General features: G+C 38.3%; 1 non-coding gene across 1 annotated transcript; it reads left to right on the top strand.

Moving 5' to 3' along the window:
• Nucleotides 1-9374: 9374 nt before the first annotated feature.
• LOC131176183 (small nucleolar RNA R71) lies at nt 9375-9481 on the top strand. Its single transcript, XR_009146308.1, has one exon. It is a non-coding gene; the product is annotated as a small nucleolar RNA R71 (small nucleolar RNA).
• The last annotated feature ends 523 nt before the right edge of the window (nt 9482-10004 follow it).

Below are 10004 nucleotides of genomic sequence, written 5' to 3'. Positions count from 1 at the left end.
AATGGAAGCCTCCCAGGAATACAACTGAGGTCAGAAGCTTCTTGGGGCTAGCTGGGTATTACAGAAGATTTGTGAAGGGATTTTCCTTAATAGCTGCTCCAATGACTTAGTTGTTACACAAAAATGTTAGATTTGACTGGAATGACAAGTGTCAGACCAGTTTTGAGAAGTTGAAGGCTATGTTGACAGAGGCACCAGCAGCACACACCAGGTCGTGAAAGGACTTTGTGGTCTACGGTGATGCCTCACATAATGGGTTAGGTGTGTATTGATGCAAGAGGGGAAGGTGGTCACTTATGCTTCCAGCACTAAGGCCACATGAGCAATAATTACCCTACCCATGATCTAGAGCTTGCAGAATTATCTTCGTGATCAAGATATGGAGGCACTACTTGTATGGTGAAAAGTGCTACATTTACACGACCACAAAAGCACAAATACTTGCCAACTCAGAAGGAGCTCAACCTTAGACAGAGACGATGGATTGAGTTCCTGAAGGACTATGATTGTGTAATTGACTACCATCCTGGGAAGGCAAATGTAGTTGCTGATGCTTTGAGCAGAAAATCCATGACAGCTTTGAGATCATTGAATGCTCATCTATCTTTGGTTCGAGATGGAGCTATATTGGCTGAGTTGCAAGTGAGGCCAAACCTGTTACAGCAGATTTTAGATGGGCAAAAGGTAGATGAGAAGCTATTGGCTATTATGAGCAAAATCTCAGAAGGAAAAGCAACGGACTATGAGGTGAAAGCAGATGGGTGTCTGTACTACAAAGGAAGACTGTGTGTACCAGATAATGGGGAATTGAAGGCCAGTATTCTAAAAGAGGCACACACCAGTGTTTATGCTATGCACCCAGGACGTACAAAGATGTATCATGATCTGAAGCTTGATATTGGTGGCACAGTATGAAGAGGGACATAGCTGACTATGTGACTAAATGCTTGACATGTCACAAGTCAAGGCAGAACATCAAGTTACATCTGGTTTGCTACAGCATACGCATACCTGAATGGAAATGGGATCGAGTCACCATGGATTTTGTAAGTGGTCTACCTCTCACCCAGAAGAAACATGATGCAGCATGGGTAATAGTGGATAGATTGACCAAGTCAGCACACTTTCTGCCAGTTAGAACTGACTACTCACTGGAGAAGTTAGCAGAATTGTATATCAGTGAGATAGTTAGACTGCATGGAATTTCACTTTCCATCATATCTGATCGAGACCCAAGGTTTACATCGAGATTTTGGAAGAAGTTGCATGAGTCCTTGGGTACACAACTCCATTTCAGCACAGCTTTCCATCCTCAGACGGATGGGCAATCCGAAAGAGTAATCCAGGTCCTTGAGGATATGTTGAGGAGTTGTGTCATTGAGTTTGAGGGAAGTTGGGATAGATACCTCCCACTGGCAGAATTTGCATACAATAATAGCTACCAAGCTAGCATCCAAATGGCCCCGTATGAAGCACTGTATGGGAGAAAATGTAGAACTCAGCAGGCCGGACTGAATTGGGCGAAGATAAATGGTGGGGCTGCACTGTGAAACAGATCGAGGAGAAAGTGAAACTAATCAAAGCCAATCTGAAGGTTGCCTCGCATGCATGTAAATCTTATGCCGACCTGAAGAGAAAAGAAATAGAATATGTGGTTGGCGACAAAGTGTTCCTCAAGGTGTCATCGTGGAAAAAGGTATTGAGATTTGGAAGAAAAGGTAAGTTGAGCCCTAGGTTCATTGGCCCATATGAAGTCATTGAACGTGTGGGTCCAGTGGCCTATAGGCTAGCTTTACCACTAGAGCTGGACAAAATCCACAATGTGTTCCACGTATCCATGCTTAGAAGATACCGCTCAGACCCTTCACATGTCATCTCCAGAGAAGAAATTAAAATACAGCCGGATTTGACATATGAAGAAGAACCTCTACGGATCCTAGCTCGGGAAGTAAAAGAGTTGAGGAACAAGCAGATTCCACTAGTGAAAGTGCTTTGGAGGCACCACAACATCGAGGAGGCAACTTGGGAAAGTGAAGAGACGATGAGGCAACAGTTCCCTCAACTGTTTGCATCAGGTAAATTTCGAGGACGAAATTTAAATTAGAGGGGAAGAGTTGTAACACCCTCCGTAGCAACTCCGTACATTCTCTTATCGGTGACGGTGTCGGTCCGGACAGCTAGAACGTCCGAAAAAATATTTAAACTAAAGTGAGGAACCATAATTAACTCAAATATTAATAAGAAAAATTTAGTAAAAATTTTAGAAATAAAATTTAACCAAGTCAAATGAGCCGGTGCCCAAGCGATGGGTAACCCATAGGGAAGTTGTGGTTCTCGCAACTAGAAGCCCTAGACCCGGGTAAAAATTCATAAAATAATTTTTGGGACTCCAGAGAAGGGTCATTGAGGTTCCTATGGCATTACAATGCCAAGAAAATACCTAGGAAAATTTTTCAATTAGTACAGACAATTTTGACCCGTTAAGCCAAACGGAGGGCATTTTGGTCATTTCGCCTTCAGAGGTGACATTTGGCCGACTTGTCCAGTTGAGTAAATAATTATTATAACATAAAATATGAATTAATGTTGATGAAAAATTAATGTAAAGCTAGTAGAAAAGAAAAGAAAAGAAAAATCAAAATAATGCCAATAATGACATCATTAAGATGTCATTTAAATTGTCCACCAATAACCATATAACAAATACATATAAAGCAAATAAAAGAGGCTGAAAATAAGAAAAAAAAAGTCATCTTCCTCCTAGAAACAAACCAGCCGAAACCCTCTCCCCATCTCCCTCCATTGATTTCAATCAAAGCTTCAAATTTCCCCTCATTTCACCATAAATTTTCCTACTTCCTTTACAAAAATTTATCCTTGCACCTTGCATAACATTTTGGTAGCCAAGAAAAGGAAAGGAAGTGAAGATTAAACTTGAGAAAAATCTGCCACTTAAAGGTTAGTGCATCTATACACCTAAAACTCCTTACTTTCATGATTAAGGACTTGAATTTAGTGAGAAATTATAGTTTAAATGAATAAAAGTTGTGTGTATGGCCACCATAAATTTCGGCTGCCCTATTGAAGGAATAGAAATGGAGTGTTCTGATGGACTTGAGGTGGATTAGGGGTTATGTTTAAACCATCTATGCATGTGGTTAGTGAATGGGTTAGTAGTTAAGGTGTGTTGTGAAAACCTATAATGGGAACTAGGGTTTTAAGGGTGAAAATTGGACTTGGCATTTGAATTGATTAATGGACATTCTAGTGGTCAATTAGTGACCATTTAAGGCAAGTTAATCATAATTTGAAGTGAGTTAATGCATGGCAAAACTAAAATGGAAGGCTGCCTAAAGATAGCAGCAGGGTGGTTGAGATTTCAGTCCACTTAGACAGCCATAACTTTGGCTGTGTAGGTTCAATTGGTGTTTACCAATTGGACATGAAACTAGACTTATAATGGCACATTTTTGCTGAAGAAACCATGCCCAAAAGACCAAAGCAAGTGGACCAAAAGTTGGCCCCAATCCGGGTACGCTGCAAGCCAATTCTGCAGAATGACCAAATGAACACTAACTGTTCATTTGGCCATAACTCACTGTAGAAAATGGTCAATTGACCTGAAATTTTTACAGCAACAAGTTAAGACCTAGACAAACAACTTTCATGGAGAAACCTACCCCAAATTATGACCAGAACCTAACCCAAATGGCAGTCACAGTCACTGTTCATTGTACTGTAGATTTGGTAATTCTGCAGTTTTTCCAATCCGGCCAGCTGTGGTTTTTGGACCATATCTGGACCTACAAAACTCCAAATGGAGTGATTCAAAAAAAGAAATTCAACTAGACAAAATAAGGAACAACTTTCATGTTTACCATTTCCTCAAATTCCCATTGCAATAGTGCCTAATAGAACAGTAAATTTGGGTTACAAAAACTACAAATTCTGCTTCCCTTGGTTTAAGCTTAGAAATGGTATTAATGCTTAATGCCAACAAGTTTTCAATGCAAAATGTGGTATGTTGGGAGTGTCAAAACCAATATACCTATTTTCTATCCAAAAGTCAACATTTTTGTTGACCAATGAGGTGAATAGTGACACTAAAACTTGAAATTCAAAAATTGAAGAATTTAAAAGTATCAAATGCCCTAGTATACCTAACAAGATTGGTTTGGATAGTTTGGCATGCCAATAGGGTTCAGTTAGCAGTACTGCACATGGCAATATGCCATTCTGTGATTTTATGGCTTTTAGCCATTCTGACCTTGTATTGAGATTTGGCCTTGTGCCTGATGTTATCACAAATTGTTAGCCGCTCATTGCACACCAGAGATGCATATGTGACCGATGGTGTGACGGCCGAGGTACTTGATACCCAAAGGCCGGTTACCCGTTTATCCAGTCCAGTCATCTAGTGTAGGTTACTTGGGCAACCAAAGGAATGAAAGTGGACAAAGTTAATGATATACAAATTCAACACAAATAAAACATATACATTCACTACATATTTATTTTCTTGCTATTTCTTTTATTTTATTATTGCAACACTAAGCATTATTGCTTAGCACGTTGCTTTTGCCACGCGTAGGTACTGGAGATACTGATCATGAGCCCAGTAGACCGCAGACTGGGTGAGTCCATCCTACAGTTCTGCACAGTGTCCGTGTCACCTCGTCACCTGCAGTGCATTGGTAGGACACTAGGGTCATTTTGATATTTTGTAACTAAATTTTCATTTTCTCATATGTAGTTGAACTTATGAAATGTATTTTGATGATCATGTAAATAATGAGAATTGTGTTTGTAAATGGAAAAGAGAATGTTTATTTGTGATTTATACTTGATTATCACATGTGATGGATGATTGAGAACTGAAATTGAAAATTGTTGAGATTTTGATATTGGAGTTTGAGAATGATTGAATATGATTATTAGAAGTGTTTTTCACAGGTTCCGAAGAACTGTTTTCTCCATTTTTAGCCGGTACTCCGCCGGATTTTCTTTAAAATTTTCGGAACCTCAAATAAATTATAATTTCAATAAATGACTTAAATAAATAATATTTCACAAGTTATATTCAAAACCATGATAAAAATTAATTAAGGTAAAATAGAGTGTGCCGGTACACCGTGTGGCATTACTTACTCGGGTACACTGTACACGGGTAAGGGGTGTTACACTATGGGTGTCTTATAAGCAATCCTGTAAGCCCACAAAGCATCATCAAGTCTACGGCTCCAATCTTTTCTATTTGGCTTCACTGTTTTTTTTCAAAATAGACTTGATCTCTCTGTTAGACTCCTCTGCTTGCCCACTTGTTTGAGGATTATAAGTTGTAGATACTCTATGGAAAACACCATATCTCCTCAATAATGCCTCAACAGTTCTATTACAAAAATGTGTGCCCCGGTCACTGATTAAAGCTCTAGGAACTCCAAATCTACTAAAAATGTTTGACTTGATAAAACCTACGACAGCTTTAGAATCATCAATCCTGGTGGATTTGGCTTCCACCCATTTCGAAACATAATCAACAGCAAGTAATATATAAACAAAGCCAAAAGAAGAAGGAAATGGACCCATAAAATCAATACCCCACACATAAAAAATCTCACAAATAAGTATTGGATTCTAAATAATCTCATTCCTACGGGTTAAACTTCCTGTTCTTTGACATTGTTCATAATTTTTGCAAATCAAATATGAATCACAAAATATAGTGGGCCAGTAAAAACCACAATCTAATATTTTTCTACCTATTCTCTTGGGTCCAAAATGACCTCCACATGCATAGGCATGACAAAAAGCAAGAATAGATTGAATCTCATTATCAGGAAGACATCTCCTAATAATTTGATCTGAACAAAATTTCCACAAATATGGGTCATCCCACACATAATACTTAGCCTCACTTTTCAATTTCTCTTTCTTAGCTCTACTCAAATCAAAAGGCACAACCTTAGTAACCAAATAATTCACCAAATCAGCATACCAATGGATCATACCTTGCAATTTAAATAACTGCTTATCAAGAAAAAGTTCCTGCAAAGGAAGTGGATCTTCTTGCGTCACTAACTTGCTCAAATGATTTGCTACCAGGTTCTCAGCTCCTTTCTTATCCTTGATTTAAAGATCAAATTCTTACAGTAGAAGGATCCATCTAATGAACCTTGATTTTGCTTCCTTCTTTACCAAGAGATACTTCAATGCTGCATGATTAGAGAAGATAATTATTTTAGGACCAAGCAAATATGACCAAAATTTATCTATAGCCAAAACTATAGCCAAAAACTCTTTTTTGGTCGTAGAATAATTGCACTGAGCTGAATTGAGTGTTTTGGATTCATAATAAATCACATGAAAGAAATTCCCAACACGCTGCTCTAAAACTGCTCCCCTCTGCATAATTACTCATGTTACACATAATTTCAAACGGTATAGTCCAATCAGGAGCCTGGATAATAGGGGGTGATGTTAATGCAGATTTCAATTTGTCAAAAGCCTCCTTGCACTCCTTACTGAACTCAAAAGGAACATCTTTTTGCAAGAGTCTAGACAAAGGCAATGCTATCTTAGAGAAATCCTTAATGAACCTGCGATAGAAACCTGCATGACCAAGAAAAGAGCGTACTTCCCTCATAGTTGTGGGGTAGGGTAAGTTCACAATTAAATCAATTTTAGATTTATCCACCTCAATACCCTATAAGAGACAACATGACCCAAAACAATCCCCTGTTCCACCATAAAATGACACTTCTCATAATTCAAAACAAGATTTTTCTCAATGCATCTCTCAAGAACAGAAGTTAAATGATGTAAACATGCATTAAATGAATCACCATACACAGTAAAATCACCCATGAATACCTCAATGCAAGTATTAATGTAATATGAAATATGCTCATCATGCATCTCTGAAATGTGGTAGGTGCATTACAAAGCCCGAAGGACATCCTTCTAAAAGCAAAAGTTCCAAAAGGGCAAGTGAAGGGAGTCTTCTCTTGATCCTCCGGTGCAATCACAATTTGATTATATCTAGAAAAGCCATCGAAAAAACAGAAATAAGACTTACCTGCTAACCGTTCAAGCATCTGATCAATGAATGGTAGTGGGAAGTGGTCCTTCCTTGTTGTTGAATTCAGCTTGCGGTAGTCTATGGACATTCGCCATCCATTTTGAATCCATGTTGGAACAAGTTCATTATCTTGATTTGCTATCACAGTGACTCCTGATTTTTTTGGCACTACTTGGACTGGACTTACCCATTTGCTATCTGAAATTGGGTAAATAACTTCTTCTTCACAACCTCCATCATCTATGGGTTTAATCTCTTTTGAGCTTCTCTACTTGGTTTAGCCTCATCCTCCAGTAAAATCCTATGCATGCACACTGATGGACTTATACCTTTGATGTCAGCTATTGTCCATCCAATTGCTTCCTTGTGTATTGTCAGAACTCTAATCAATCTATCTTCTTGAATCTTTGTTAAATTACTTGAGATGATAACTGGAAGTGTCTCATTGTCTCCCAAGTAAACATACTTCAAATGCTCAAGTAAAGGCTTGAGTTCAAGAACTGGTGCCTACACCACAGAAGGTAATAATTTTGTGTAAGATACAGGTAAGTCAATCTTTAATACTCTATACCTTTTTGGAATAAGAGGTAATGACTGCAATGCCATTATTGCGTCTTGAACCTCTACACTTAATAGTGGATTGGTACTGATTTCTTGAATTCCTTGACTAATCACTACTTCTAACTCATCCTCCATGCTTAACTCAAAAACATCCTGCACAAATGAATCAACAACATCAATAGAAAAAACAGAATGGTCATCAGCAGGATACTTCATGGCATCAAAGATATTAAATTTGACAGTCTCTCCATCAACTCCATAGTTAAGGTACCATCATCCACATTAATTTTTGTCTTGACAGTTTTTAGGAAAGGTCTTCCAAACAAAATCAAAGCTGACTTTGATGTGAGAACACTATCCTCCATATCCAGAATGTAAAAATCTACAGAAAAAATCAATTCTCCAACCTATACCAACACATCCTCAACTACTCCCAATGGATAAGCATTAGAACGATCAACTAACTGAATAATGACATTGGTTTCTTTCAAAGGACCCAAATTTAAAGTTTGAAAAACTGAATTTGACATAACATTAATAGATGCTCCTAAATCTGCCATTACACGTTCAAATTTAGAATCACCTATTCTGCAGGGAATAGAAAACGAACCTGGATCCTTACACTTAGGGGGTAATTTTTGTTGAATTAATGCCGACACATTTTCCCCCATACTGATCTTCTCATTATTCCTCAACTTGTGCTTTGTAGTGCATAATTCCTTAAGGAATTTAGCATACTTAGGGATTTGTTTGATTGCATCAAGTAAAGGTATATTAACTTCTACCTTCCTGAAGGTCTGCAAAATTTCTTTCTCTTGTTCTTCTTTCTTCGCCTTGGCCATCCTACAGGGGAATGGAGGAAGAACAGAATTATTAACCTTATTCAGTTTAGGTTCAGTATGTACCTCAACTTCAGGAACTTCAGACTCTTTTGCACCTTGTTTCTTCTTTTTCGTTGACTCATGTGGAGTCTGATTATCAACTTCTTTTCCACTCCGCAACATTGTAGCACTTGCATTTTCTCTGGGATTCATGACTATTTGTGATGGAAGCTTTCCAGAACCTTGAGCTTTAAGTTTGCTCACAGATGAAGCTAACTGACCAATCTGCCTCTCTATGTTTTGAATGCTTTTTCTGGTCTCTGATTGAAACTGTTGTGTATTGCTAGCCAAAGCTTTAACAATTTCATCAAGTGATATACCTTCATTTGAGGGAGGCGGAGGTGGTTGATTCACTTATCTCTGCTGCTGGTATCGGTTTTGCACTAGTTGATTCCCATAACTCAAGTTGGGATGATCTCGCCATCCTGGATTATAAGTATTAAAAAAGGGATTATACCTGCGTTGTGGCTATCCATAATTTCCTACTGCATAAGCATGTTGCATTGATTCATCCTCTTGTAATGCAGGACACATGTCAGTAACATGACCCGAACCCGAACAAAATTCCACATACCTTAACAGTTTGCATGTTCCTTACAGCCAATTGTCTTACTAAAGAAGTTCAATAAAAAATCTGTTTCTCAAGGTTAGATGTACTTACCTCATTAACCTTCCTAGGTGTGTGGTCCATTCTTATTCCAAACTGCTAATAGTTTGCTGCCATGTTAGCAATCAACCTCCTTGCCTCTTCTAGTGTCTTTTCAACCAAAGCTCCTCCACTAGCAGCATCTATCATACTGCGGTCCATTGGTAGAAGTCCCTTATAGAAATACTGAATCAAAAGCTGCTCACTTATTTGATGATGGGGACAGCTTACACACAGTTTCTTAAATCATTCCCAAAACTCATACGAGCTCTCTCCATTGTACTGCCGGATGCCATAAATTTCTTTTCTTATGTTGGCAGCACGGGAAGCAGGAAAATACTTCTCTAGAAATATCTGCTTCATCCCATTCCATGAGTTGATAGATCCGGAAGGAAGGTAATATAACCAATCCTTAGCTGTGCCTTCCAGTGAGAAAGGGAAAGCTCGAAGGTTGATTTGATCCTCTGAAACTCCTTAAGGTTTCATGCTGGAACACACAATATGAAATTCTTTTAAATGCTTATGTGGATCCTCACCTGCAAGATCATGAAACTTAGGCAACAAATGGATTAGTCCAGATTTTAACTTAAAAGCAACATTTAAAGCAGGGTATTGAATACACTAAGGCTTTTGGTTTAGATCAGGAGCAACGGACTCTTTCAAAGTTCTAGCAACCATGGTTTCGTTTTCGGAATTTGAATCCAAATCCGAATTTGAACTTAACTCCTTTGGAGATTGGACTCCTTCAGATGCACTCGGAATCTGCTTAGCTTGCTTAGCTAATTTTCTCAACCGTTTAGCTGTTTTTTCTACTTCTGAATCAAAGATCAACTCACCA

Source organism: Hevea brasiliensis, chromosome 18 (genome assembly GCF_030052815.1).
Source record: "Hevea brasiliensis isolate MT/VB/25A 57/8 chromosome 18, ASM3005281v1, whole genome shotgun sequence".
NCBI classification, from domain to species: Eukaryota; Viridiplantae; Streptophyta; class Magnoliopsida; order Malpighiales; family Euphorbiaceae; genus Hevea; species Hevea brasiliensis.
Note: the sequence above shows the minus strand (reverse complement) of the source record. Positions and strands in the feature narration are given on the sequence as shown.